Below are 14,358 nucleotides of genomic sequence, written 5' to 3' on the forward strand. Positions count from 1 at the left end.
TACTGTGAAATTAAACTGCTGTGTCCCTAGAAGAACAGAGTTTGTAGCAAGCTGTAATTTGTTTTTGTTGTTCCACTATCAGAAAATCTTTAGCAGTTTTAGAAGAAAGGCTTGATTTAAAGCTATACTCTCTCACATTCATTTTTTAAACTTGTATTTTAGCATTTTTTGTGCTGATCTTTGGCATTTTAAACTGCACCAACTACAAACATTTATTTTTTCAAATTATTGCTGTTCTTATCTGAGGTTGGTGCATACCAAATGAAGATATAATGCGGAATATTTTTTATGTGATCTTAGAATGGATTACTCTTAATTTTTAGAATTTTCAGAGAAATTTGTAAAATTCATCCTAACTTATATAAAGCATGCATAATATATATAAACTGATAATTCTAAGGTAGGTTCTTACTGAAATTAAACTGCTGTGCCCCTAGAAGAACAGTGTTTGTGGCAAGCCTTAATTTGTTTTTGTTGTTTCACTATCAGAAAATCTTAAGCAGTTTTAGAAGAAAGGCTTGATTTAAAGCCATGCTCTCTCACATTCATTTTGTAAACTTGTATTTTAGCATTTTTTGTGCTGATCTTTGGCATTTGAAACTGCACCAACTGCAAACACTTATTTTTTCAAATTATTGTTGTTGGTAAAATGTGCATACAGAACACAGCAAATGTTTGAACTCCAGCGGTTGTCTCCTTTTTATCTGCCCGCTGCACTGAAACAAACGTTTCCTTAGCAACCATATTGCTACCAATGAGCAGGAGACCCAGAGTAATCAATTAAAACGGTCTCTGTAGTTACATCCATGGCAACAATGACAGAAACAATGATTTGTTTTTATTGTTCTAATAAGATGTCATTCTCAATGTCAGTATGTGCTGCATCACCTAAATCCATAGTGCACCCACCTCTTTTTATTTCTCTTCTATTATTTCCTCTTTTTAAAAATTTATTTTAGTTTTTACTCAATGCATCGAGAGAAATCACATTGAGCGGTCATTGCCTATGGTATTTATTCAAGAGAATAGACTAGTATAATTATTTGATTGGCCTGGTTGGATGTCTGTTGTACCCAAAGGGTCCCTGATGTGTATCCTTTATTTACCTACGAAAAGGATCAGCTTTTTGTTTCTAGAAAAAAATTCATCACATATACAACTGGGGCCGATCTCTTAATCACAAAACAGAGAGCCATCAGCACAGGGAGCCAGTTTCAACTCTAAACAAGATTTACAGTAAAAGTTCTAAGTTTCAGCTACTGGATATATAAATAGCTGACATAAGAAATAGGAGCAGGAGTAAGCCATTCAGCTCCTTGAGCTTGCTCTGCTATTCAGTAAGATTATGGCTGATTTGATTGTGCTCTCAACTCCACTTTCCTTTCTATCCCCAATAACTATTGACTTCTTTGTAGATGAAAAATATAAGAACATAAGAAAAAGGAGGAGAGGTAGATCATTCAGCCACTCGACAAACTGATTGTTATTAGAACACACGCTCATGCATACCCTATTAGAAGCATACATATTCAGCTGCGGAAGAAAGCTACATCCATTTCTAGTTTAGCATTCATTTTTGGAAATAAGATTAACTTAACAACAGGCTTCATGAAATGTGAACTTTGTAGTAGGAACACAAATTCAGCAAATTAAAAATATTTTTTATGGTGAATTTGATAAAATTAATTGGTTAAAACACCTGGGCCTGAATTTTTCAGTCACCGTGCGGGGGTGGACCCAACACGACGGCTCATAAAATGATGGGCAATGACATCGGGTGTGCGTCCCAACGTCATCGCGTTGTCTCACGATGTTTCATTCGGCGGGCGCATGCCAGAGTTGGCTGTGTGCCTGCCAATATTTAAATGGCCTGTTAAGGCCATTAAGGAAGTAATTGAGGCCAACTTTACGCTGCCCGTCCAACCTTAGGTCCAAGTGGCCTTTACATTTTTTAGGAAACCACATCTACAAGTGGGATGAGGTTTCCTAAAGCTTTTATTAATTAAATTTTAAAAGTTTCTGAAATCTAAAAACATGTCCCATCTCATGTGAGACAGTCACATGAGGGGACATGTTTAATTAAATCTTTAACCCATTCATTTATTTATTTCTAAAGCGCTTCAATCTCCCTGAGGCAGCTCCATGCCTCGGGGAGATTGAAGTGCTCTTTCGCGTGCATGTGCGAAAGAGCGCTGGCCCTGACTATCCCTCTCCCCGCCCGCATAGGTAGCGCTGAGCACTGCTGCTCACGTCTTATACTGGGTGGGCTTTAATTGGCCAGCTTGTGTAAAATGATGGTGCAGAGCCGATCGCGGGCAGTAGTCGGCTCCGCGACTGCCCGCTCCCGCCGAGCCTGCCCGCCGACTGAAAAATGCAGGCCCTGGGGTCTTGAGTATTGGTTGCCAATGCAGGTGGTACAGTAGATAGGTCAATTGCTTCCTGTACACACATTACAAATGTATGGTTTCAGTCAAATAAACGTCTTTCGGTAACCCAAAGGAAAATCAGTCCAGTGTCCACTCTGGACTTTTATTTAGCCTGTTTAACTACATTGAAAACATTTATCCGCTTGTTATTGCAGAGCTGGTTATTTTGGTGTGAAGATATTTTTGCAGCCTGCAGAAATCTTCTTTTCTGATTAATGTATACAAAGTCCACAAAGGCACAATATAATGTTGAGTTTGTCATGAAAATCTCACCTCTACAAAATTAATAAGTTGTATTTAAGTAGTAGCATTGTTTTTGACAAGAGGTTATCTTTTTGATAGTCACGAAGATCTACAAGATGTTTTGTGTAAAGTGCAGTGCTTCTAATTATGGGGATCTTCCTCAATTTAAAAGCAAATAGTATTTTTATTCTCCACTTGGTTAAATTCATGGTGGATTTTGGGATATATTAATTTTGTTGTTAACAGATTATTCTGTTAAGAGTAATTCACAATGGATCCAGCCATCCCATATTTCATTATTCGAAACAGTGTGCACCAATAGGCTATCTAACTCTGGAAACAATCACAATTCAAGAAAGGAATGTTATGGCACAGCCAATGATAAATGCTGAGTTGTTCAAATCCCAAAGGGAAACTTGAAACAACTACCACAGCTTATTTTGCAGTTTGTATAAATTTTGAGATGCGTGCCTTGAATTCAGTAGTAATAAGACCACCAATTCTTATAGGCTTTTACAAAACTAGATTAAACATTTATTAACAAGAAAAATGATTTTAAGCACGTATATATATGTCTACAAATTACTACTATAATAATAACTTCTAAATCCCCTAACCAGTTTAACTCCCAGTTACACTTTCGCTAAGGCAACTGTAAGACATACAGATTTTAAGACCCAGTCAAAGTGACACACAATACCCTGAACCAGTCGAATTCAAAGTGAGTTTTCTTAACTTCAATTCTTTGACACAGCCGTTTGAGGCATAGATGTTGAAGGCTTTTCACACTTGTTAGATCTTTAAATTCCTACCCTTACACACAGTGTTTTCTCCTTTATACATATTTTCCCCTTTGAATGCAAATTCCCATTGTTTCACTATGTCTTTGGACTTTACCTTTCTGATAAGAAAAATCTCTCATAGTACTATGTTTTATCAGTAAACATAGGGTAAAATAAACACACTGGCCAGAACCTTACCATTGTTGGGCAGGCCAGGTGGGCAGGAGTGGGGGCGGGTGCGGAGCTGATTGCCGCCAGCAATTGGCTGCGCACCGCCATTTTATGTGGCTGAGCTGAAATTTTTTAATAAAGATAAAAATTATTTACACATGTCCCCTCATGTGACAGTGTACATGTGACATGTTTGTCAATGTAGCAAAATTTACTTATTGACTTTATTAAACCTTCAGGAAACCTCGTCCCGCCCATGGTTGAGGTTTCCTGAAAAATGCGAAGGCCACTTGGGCCCTTCACCTGCCCGCTAATCTTAAGGTTGGATGGGCAGCGCTGTTACTTATCTAAATTACTTTCCTAATGGCCTTAATAGGCCCTTGACAGTTCTGTGGGCTCGTAGCCATCTCCGGCATACGCCCACCAAACATAAGATCTAAATGGTGTATGATGACGTTGGGTCACATGCCCAATATCATTGCATGTCATTTTGCATGTCGGGCCTGCCCTCGCACGCCGATGGCAATATCCTGCCCACTGTTTCTAAACTTTACCTGGCTAGGTGACACATTTCACTCCTCCTTTGAAAACAATCTAATCTGGTTTATTTAAAAATGCAAATGTCCTTTTACATGTTACATTCTGAACTTCCCCCACGTTTACCATGTTCACATCAAAGCTTCAGACCAGCTGCCCTTAATCCAATTGAGTCTCACATACACACAGAGAGAAACATATAGACACAGACACCACTATTTTACAATAAATTCCAATAACATTATGAGAATTATTATACCTTCCTGACAAGGATGGTGACAGTAAGCAGGAAAAAAGCCAGTTAGTCTAACACCCGTGATTGGGAAAATGCTAGAACTCATTATTCAGGAGGTAGTAGCAAGACACTTAGAAAATCACAATCAGGCAGAGTCAAAATGGTTCTGTGAAAAGGAAATCGTGTTTGACAAATTTATTAGAGTTCTTTGAGGATGTAATGAGCAGGGTGGATAAAGGGAAGCCAGTAGATGTACTGTATTGGGATTTCCAAAAGGCATTCAATAAGGTATCACATAAAAGGTTACTGCACAAGGTAAGAGCTCTTGGTGTTGGGGGCGATATATTAACATGGACAGAGGATGGGCTAAATAACAGGAAACAGAGAATCTGGATAAATGGGCAATTTTCAGGTTGGCAAACTGTAACTAGTGGAGTGCTGCATAGATCAGTGCTGGGGCATCATGTATATTAAGACTTGGATGAAGGAACAGATTGTATTTGCCAAATTTGCTGTTAGGTTAAATAGGTTAGGTGAGTGGGCAAACATTTGGCACATGGAGTATAATTTGGGAAACTGTGAGGTTGTCCACTTCAGCAGGAATAGTAGAAAAGCAGGATATTATTTAAATGGAGAAAGGCTGCAGAATGCTGCACTACAGAGGGATCTGAGGGTCCTTGTACATGAATGTCAAAATGTTAGCATGCAGGCACAACAAGTAATTAAGGAAGCAAATGGAATGTTGGCCTTTATTGCATTGGTTCCTGGTAATTTTTCCACATTATATTCCACCTGCCCACTCACTTAACCTATTTAACCTATCAGTAAATTAGGAAAATACAATCTGTTCCTTCATCCAAATCATTAATATAGATTGTAAGTAGTTGAGGCCCCAGCACTAATCTATGCAGCACTCCACTACTCACAGTTTGCCATCCTGAAAATTGCCCATTTATCCTGGCTCTCTCTTTCCTGTTATTTAGCCAATCAACTGTCCATGTTAGTATATCACCCCCAATACCAAGAGCTCTTACCTTGTGCAGTAACCTTTTATGTGACACCTTCTTGAATGCTGTTTGGAAATCCCAATACACTACATCTACTGGCTTCTCTTTATCCGCCCTGTTCATTACATCCTCAAAGAGGGGGATAGAATATAGAAGTAGGGAAGTATTGCTACAACTGTACAGGGCATTGGTGAGACCGCACCTGGAGTACTACTTACAGTTTTGGTCTCCTTACTTAAGGAGGGATATACTTTCATTGCAAGCACTTCAGAGAAGGTTCACTAGGCTGATTGCTTGACCAGGAACCAATATCAGTCAGCGAGCCCAAGGTTGATAGGGGAATGGGACTTGCAACGAGTTAAGACACGGGCAGCAGAGTTGTGGATGACCTCAAGTTTAGGAAGGACAGAATGTGGGAGACCAGCTAGGAGTGCATTGGAATAGTCAAGCCTAGAGGTAACAAAAGCATGAATGAGGTCAGCTATTTCTCAAAGCAATTATTTAACATTTTAGCTGTTTTTGTGACCCAGTACTTCATGGGAAAAGAAAACATCAAATCTCTGATCTTGCTAAATTTAAGCTTGTTTCTTTTAATTTTGTGTTGACAATTGAACTTAAATCACCTGTTTATATCTTCATCTATGCTTGGATCAATGCACACCCTGATAATATATTTCATGTACAACCCAATCCTCCACAAATCTTCCCTAGTGAAAACCCTGAAAATTTCTCTATATCTTGGAGCCAATTTCCAAAAAATACCTTTGCACCAATCAACTTACTAGATCACATTTTCTCCAAATTTAGTATGTGATTCTTTTTTGCCAAACTCTTCAGTTCACCTTAAAACAAACACCAGAGAAAACCTTCATTGCATTTATTTGAGTGTTTGTAAAAATTAATATTCCCCCTGAGGGTAACTATGATAAACTGCCAAGCAAAATTTTCTTCAATTAATAAAATGCAACATAAATATTTTAGAACAACTCAGAGGTTAGGTCACCTTTGTGGAGAGAGAAACAGAGTTAATGTTTCAACTTGATGACCTTTCATCAGAACAAAAAGATGTGACAGATGAACAGCAAATACAGAGCCGGTGAAAGGGGAGAGCAGGAAAAGAACAAAATGGAGAGATCTGTGATTGCATGCAGGATATAAGTGGTTAAATGACAAAAGTGATAGTACAAGGCAAAATGAGGTGTTAATGCGACAGGCATAGAGACATTAGATGAGTCCAGGGGATGCTTACAGCACAATAGCAGAGGAGAAGGAAAACATGGATAATTTGACATAGAGAAGGCTCTTGTGGCCCAGGATTGTGACAGATAACCTACAGAGGTGTATGCAGTGTATCCAGGTGTGTCTGAGATCAGTTAACAGATTGAGGATCAAACTTAGAAGCTTTATGGTCTGTATAGGTTCAAAGCATATAGAATGACTCATTGACCCATGGATAGCCTCAACTTTACTTCATCTGTAAGAATCTTAGAACTTTCCACAAAACTAAATCTATCAAATCTATTTATTTGATTTGAACAAAACAAAGTATAACTCAAGAAAAGCTGGCTTTTTACTTGTAGATTCTTAATTTTCAATGGCGTTTGTACAGATGTAAGTACTTATTACATTTTTATTACTTCAAGTGTTGACTCAGTGGCAGACTTCTCACCTCTGAGTCAAATGGTGATCGGTTCAAATTCCGCTGTAGGATTTGAGTACGTAATTTAGGCTGACATTTTAGTGCAGCGTTTTGGGAAATACTGCATTTTGGTGCCATTTTGGATAAGATATTAAACTTAGACACTGCCTCTCTGTGCAGATATCATGAGCTTCCAATTTAAAAGCTGTGGACCTCTTCCATACAGATGATGATAGTTAGCAGTCAAATGTGAAGCTTACAATATTCAATTTTGCTCTCTAAACATCCATGAAGAGTTTGAGATTTCAAGTACCATAGGCTAGAAGTAGAAAAGTGCAAAAACGTTGCTTCATTTCCTGGTGTGAGTGTCTGTTGTTTGACAGAATGTCTGACACATTTGTGTTTGATCAATCTATTGCCATGACAGATTATTACTTTCAATTAGTGCTTCAGTATCTTATTTGAGTCGAGAAAATTCTTTGTTTTTTTAAAAAAATTCATTCAAGGGATGTGAGCATTGCTGACAAGGCCAGAATTTGTTGCCCATCCCTAATTGCCCTTGAGATGGTGATAGTGTGTCACCTTCTTGAACTCCTGCAGTCCATCTAGTGTAGGTACATCCACAGTGTTGTTCCAGAGTGGGGGTGCAAATCCCAGGATTTTGACCCAGCAATAGTGAAGGAACAGCAAAATTGTTCCAGTTCAGAATAATGTATAACTTAGAGGGGAATTTGTAGGTCATGGCATTCCCATGTGTTTGCTGGCCTTGTTCTTCTAGGTGACGGAGGTGGGACACATTGCTGCCACTGTGCGCCAGTGGTGGAGGGACCGAATGTTTAAGGTGGTGGGGCGGAATTTTCCATTCTGGAAACTTAAGTGTAGTGGCCAGCAGGAAAGGCAGCGCTTGCTTGGATTTATCTGCCCAATTTTCCATTTTTCAGCTTATTAATTATGCATCAATGAGGAGCTTGTCGAATCTCATGGCGGGGCAGGCAGGGATTCATTCACCCCGCTGTTATCTCATGTGGTCAAATATCCTGGTGTCATATTTAAATAGCACCCACACAGGCATTCACTCACTGCAGGCCAGGTGTGGTGTGAAGTTGTGCTTCACCATGACGCCAAACAGACAAAACCCTCAGCGCCACGGTTCAGTGAGGCCTCCCTGGGGATTCTCCTGAAGGCCGTCCAGGAAAGGCGGGAGGTCCTCTTTCCGAAGGATGGACACAGAAGGTCCTCCCACCTGACTGCACCAGCTTGGGAGGAGGTTGCCAGCAAGGTCAACACCCATGGCCAAGAAGAGGACTGCCCTGCAGTGCAAGAAAAGAATGGGTAAGTCAAACTTCTATTCACTCCAAACTCTCACTCTCACAAAGGCATCAAGCAGTGTAAGGGTTAGAGTCCACAGAGATGTCATATACGACCAGCAAATGGGACATCAGCACTGCATGTCTGCCAGCCACTTGAAGTTCACCATCTCATGTAAGATCCTGCATAAACGGTGTCTTAATACCTTACTTGGGAGGACTCAGCAGACAAACAGATAAAGTGAGCATGCATGCTTCTGAAATGTTCTTTCATCCATAGTGTTCACAGGCAATTCATTTGTCTTTATGCAGGACAAGATACATAAATACAAACATATCTCTCACAACAGACGGTAGATATTCTCCATCCTCAAGGACCAGGCGGCAGAGCTCGCTGGCAAGGACAGTGATCATTTCTGCATAGAAGGCAAGATCAGCCTTCCCCAACATAACAGTGAGATTCAATCCAGTATACAGTAGCAGGATGTGGGCAATGACTGTGAGTGACCTGTAATGTTGGAGCCTGCCTAGCCAATTGCTAATTATCTCTTCTCTCTAATCCAGCCACCAGCAAGAAATGACGGAGGAAGACCACCAGCCAGTGCCTCAGCCCCAGCCCCCAGAGCACCTCAGATGAGGAGGCAGAGGAATCATCTGATGAAGACCCATCACTGCGTTCACCTGCATCCTCCACCAGCGAAGGTACACCCACCTCAGTGGTTCCTAGTTCTAGAGTAGACTCCGGGTCACAATCTGGTGATCCCCTCACGTATCCAGAGTAGGCGGAGGCAGTGACAGCCAAGATCTCTGACACTAGGAGAATTGCTGAAGACCAGGCCACTGCAGAGTCTGAGTCTGATGCTGAGCCTCTGCAATCAGCCTTGAGAGAAATGTTGAAGATGCAGAGACAGGCAGGGGAACATCAGGCAGAGTTGTCAGAGGCCGTCATTAGACTGGAATGAAGGATGGAGGAGTCCATCCACATTCTGTCTGAGGTCATGGCTCCAGCATGTGAACACATCGAAGTTTCCATGGGAAGGCTGACGGCTGTCTTGGAGACCTAGGTCCAGCAGTTTCTGCTGGATTTGCACTCGGACCTGCACACCGTCACTCTATGGGTGCATTTCAGCACTGGCAAGGCAAGAGGGGAATAGGCCACCTCAACATCTCTCCAGGTGTGCCTTCTACTCCTGGAGTCAGGGAGGGGCCCTCAGACACCCAAAGGGAGGAGGAATACCAGCCATACACATATTAGGGGCATCCACTCAGGATATTCCAAGGGTGCCCTGCCACTCCAATTCCCTCTGCCTGTGACCCCCATCAACTCCAGTAGGTCAGGCCAAGGAGGGTGCACCTGCCTTGGAGCAGGGGACCCTTAGCAGACCAGGGCCCACCAAAGGATGTCTGTCAAAGTCATCTCTGATAACAAGGCATAACAATCAGCAGGCTGCCTCCACCTCTGCTGCGGATGTCGGGACTGCACCTAGATGTAGGGTAGGGTTAGAAAAATTAAGAAGATTTGAATGCACAATGGTGGCCTGAGTGATCCTTCATGATATATAATCTGCACTACTGTAAATATATTTTGCATTTATCCCTCTCCAACTCTCAGGTATTGAATGGCTAATCAATGTGAAGCAAGGTCCTGTGTTCATTCAAGGGTACCAAATGACCACCCCACAAAAACCCCCCCACCCCAGCCTCCAATCAATTATCTCCCATCTGGTCCCTCAGTTCCATAAAGTCATTCAATCTCATCACAGTGAATGGCCTTCAGTCCCATATCTGCGACATGAACAAAGGCACTTCACATGTGAAAATGATGGCTGGACAATACACATTACCCTTGCATCTCAGGTAGGTATTTTTTGGCCTCATGAGAATTGGTCATCAAGGTTAGTGATTATCCTGATGCTGTCACACTGAAGCCTGTAGTTTGTGAATGTTACAAGAATTTCTCGCATCCAACGTTAGAGTCTTTTCTCTCAAGTGTACTTTGCAATGGCTATTTTTTAACTGTGCGTTTTAGGGGAAAGTAGTTTTCATCGTCGAGCACCATAGCCTTGCATGCCTCCCTGCAACGTGTTTTCATCTCCGTGTTTAAGGCTAAATATTGTTCCTTTCTTAGTTCTCACTCTCCCCGTGCATAACACTGAACAATGAAAGTTGGTTCCACTCAGTGACATTGGAAATGACTGCTAGAGGGGAATGAGTGTGTGATGTCAGAGGCGTGTGCTCATCCTGCTGAAGCTGTCTACCTACCTGTGAGGATTTTACTTGGCTGCCTAGCAGTACTTAATGGAAATCTTCAGTAAAGTCACAGAACACTAATTGATATGGAATTCACTGCATGACTGTGCACTCATTGACTTAGGGTTGATGGAAAGAATTGGCCTTTATGAGATGGACAATGTCAAAGGCTGTAATGGCATGAAAGCGATGCTTCCACACATCTCCTGAGTGCTCAGCATGATCGATGAAGGGAAGAAGTTGTCATTGACTACTGTATCAATACTGACTGGGCCACATCTCTCCCAAATGCCAGGGCAATGCAGGAGGTAGACTTGGCATGCTTCCAACGAATGCAGGGTAATGAGTGTTTTTCAATAATCAATTGATAGTCCTGCTGAACCATTCTCTGTGAGGCCAATGCTAACATAACTCGCAGCTTTGGGTGCACACTGTCAAGTAACAGGTCGCAGGTCACTCCATCCTGATATCTGATGGCATCTTGGGGCTCAGTAGCAAGATGAGACCTCTACATTATTCATGCATGAGAGCTGGTGTTTGAATAGATGGTGCCGTCCGGATGTAGCTCCCTCTTGCAACGATCAACAGTTGACGATTGTTTTTCCTGTTAGCTCTGCCTTGCTAAGCTGCTGTCACACTGGTATGCAATGACTTTTCAGATGCTTGAAATATGTCATGGTCACTGCCTTGTTGACACCATGGTTGAAAAGACTGAACTATGTGTAGTTGCCTAAGAAAGTGTGCCAGTAGAGTGCTAAACACATTCCACAGTGGCCACATGTTCCCTAGACTACTGCACTTTCCAAGGATGACCCTATCATTGGTGACTTATGCGGCCTCCATAATCATTGTGGGTTTGATGAGCTTTCCTGATATGTTGAAGATAACAATGTAGGGTTTGATTGTATCCCCTGCATCGAAGCATGAAGAGAACTTCGATCATGAAAATTTGTCTTCATGCCTGCCATGTCATGCCCGTATAGTGGCATCCTCATGTGGCCTGTCTGAATCCTTGCCCTCTTCAGAATCATCCTCTTCCAAGACTTGTCCGAGGAGATGCCTAGCTCCTCCGTGCCTCCCTTTGCAGTGCTAGCTTGCTTAGAGCACAGCAGGACGCTGTCTGCAGTGAGTACTGCCTGACCAGTCTAAAGATCAGAAACACATCTTTAATAGTTTGCTCTATTAAGGACTTTGTGACTGAATGTGTAGCATTGTATCACTCCTCAGACCGCAATCTGTGGCCAACAAACAGGCATCATTAGCCACATCTTCTGGGGGTACCGCTTACCACCGAGGATCCAACCCTCTAAGCACCGAGCTCCCTCAAATACCTCTGGCATCTGGGAGTGGTTCAAAATGTACGAGTCATGTGAGCTCCCTGAGTACCTAGCGGTACTTTTCTGTGGTCACAAATTAGCTGAATGTTCAGACAGTGAAATCCTTTTCTATTAGTGAATCTCACAGGCTGCTGCCAGGGAGCTTTCAAGGCTACATGTGTACAGTCAGTGGTGCCCTGCACTTGAGGGAAGTCTGAGATCCCAGTGAATCCCACAGCTCTGGCAGCCTGGCTTGCTTCATCCATGTGGAACTGCATGTGATGGTGACATCCCTCATGCACTTGTGTGTCACCAATTGTGAGATTCCACAAGAGTACCCAGTGGAGCCCTGGAAGGATCCACAGGCAAAAGTGTTCAGTGTGGCGGTAACCTTCAAAGCAACTGGCATTGGATGCCTGATGGCATACTGGTACTGTGGCTGGACTAGTATTCCAGAGACCCAGGGGACTCTGGGGACCCAGAATCGAACCCCACCAAAGGAGATGGTAGAATTTGAATTCAATAAAAATCTGGAATTATAAGTCTAATGATGACCATGAAAGTATCGTTGATTGTTGTAAAAACCCACCTGGTTCACTAATGCCCTTTAGGGAAATCTGCCATCCTTGCCTACATGTGACTTCAGGCCCACAGCAATGTGGTTGACTCTTAAATGCTCTCTGAAATGGTCTAGCAAGCCACTCAGTTGTATCAAACCACTGCAAAGCCACAAAAAAGGAATGAAACTGGATGGACTGCCCAACTTGGCACTGGAAACGACACCGGCAATCTCAGCCCTGTCAACTCTGCAAAGTCCTCCTTACTGACATCTGGGGGCTACTGCCAAGATTGGGAGACCTGTCTCATAGACTAGTCAAGCAACAGCCTGACATAGTCATCCTCACAGAATCATATTTTACAGATAATGTCCAAGACACCACCATCACCATCCAGCCAGGGGATCAACCCTGGCTCAATGAAGAGGGCAGTGCAGGAGCAGCACCAGGCATATCTAAAAATGAGGTGTCAACCTGGTGAAGCTATAATACAGGACTACTTGGGGACCAAACAGCATAAGCAGCAAGTGATGGACAGAGCTAAGTGATCTCACCACCAACGGATCAGATCTAAGCTCTGCAATCCTGCCACATCCAGTTGTAAATGGTCATGGACAATTAAACAGCTTATTGAAGGAGGAGGCGCCACAAATATCCCCATCCTCAATGATGGGGGAGCCCAATACATCAAAAGATAAGGCTGAAGAATTTGCATCAATCTTCAGCCGAAAGTGCCAAGTGGATGATCCATCCCGACCTCCTCCGGAGGTCTCCAGCGTCACAGATGCCAGTCTTCAGCCACTTTGATTCACTCCATGTGATATCAAGAAACGACTGAAGGCACTGGATACTGCAAATGGCCCTGACAGTATTCTGGCAGTAGTACTGAAGACTTGTCCTCCAGAACTTGCCACGCCCCTAGCCAAGCTGTTCCACTACAGCTACAACACTGGCATCTACCCGGCTATGTGGAAGATTTTCCAATTATGTCCTGTACACAAAAAGGAGGACAAATCCAATCTGGCCAATTACCGCCTCATCAGTCTACTCTCGATCATCAGTAAAGTGATAGAAAAGGTCATCAACAGTGCTATCAAGTGGCACTTGTTTAGCAATAACCTGCTCACTGATGCCCAGTTTGGGTTCCGCCAGGGCTACTCAGCTCCTGACCTCATTACAGCCTTGGTTCAAACATGGACAAAAGACCTGAACTCCCGAGGCAAGGTGAGAATGACTGCCCTTGACATCAAGGCTGCATTTGACTGAGTGTGGCATCAAGGAGCCCTAGCAAAACTGGAGTCAATGGGATTCGGGGGAAAACTCTCCAATGGTTGGAGTAATACCTACCACAAAGGAAGATGGTTGTGGTTGTTGGAGGTCCATCACCTCAGCTCCAGGACATCACTGCAGGAGTTCCTCAGGGTAGTGCCCTCGGCCCAACGCCTTCAGCTGCTTCATCAATGACCTTCCTTCCATCATAAGGACAGAAATGGGGATGTTCGCTGATGATTGCACAATGTTTAGCACCATTTACGACTCCTTCAATTTTCATTCCCTTTCACTCTATAGGAAAGTGCCTGCTTTCTCTTCAACTATTTCATAAATTAGCTGATTGCAATTCCTTCTCATCTCCTCTATTTTATGTTCTTTCTCCAAACCCCTGTAATACTTTGGGCCCAGTTTTAATCCATTCACAACCTATCCAAGTAACCAGAGTTAAAATAGGACCGTTTGTTTCTCCTTGAAGTTGTTCCAGATGTGCAGTAAGTAGTCTGCACTGATACAATATAATCCTTGAGCACTGGATTTGCTGCACAGTACAGATGACTGTTGCTTTGTTTAGTGCATTCAGCCACTCCTTAATGCCACATAGAGTGAACCCAATTGG

The 14,358-nt window shown here is 42.7% G+C and overlaps 1 protein-coding gene across 1 annotated transcript in view; it reads left to right on the forward strand.

Annotated features, from left to right (window-relative positions):
- The window catches only part of magi2a (membrane associated guanylate kinase, WW and PDZ domain containing 2a), a 961,431-nt gene that overhangs the window by 741,357 nt on the left and 205,716 nt on the right, over positions 1–14,358 (forward strand). The window lies entirely within an intron of this gene.

This window comes from Carcharodon carcharias, chromosome 13 (genome assembly GCF_017639515.1).
Source record: "Carcharodon carcharias isolate sCarCar2 chromosome 13, sCarCar2.pri, whole genome shotgun sequence".
NCBI classification, from domain to species: domain Eukaryota; kingdom Metazoa; phylum Chordata; class Chondrichthyes; order Lamniformes; family Lamnidae; genus Carcharodon; species Carcharodon carcharias.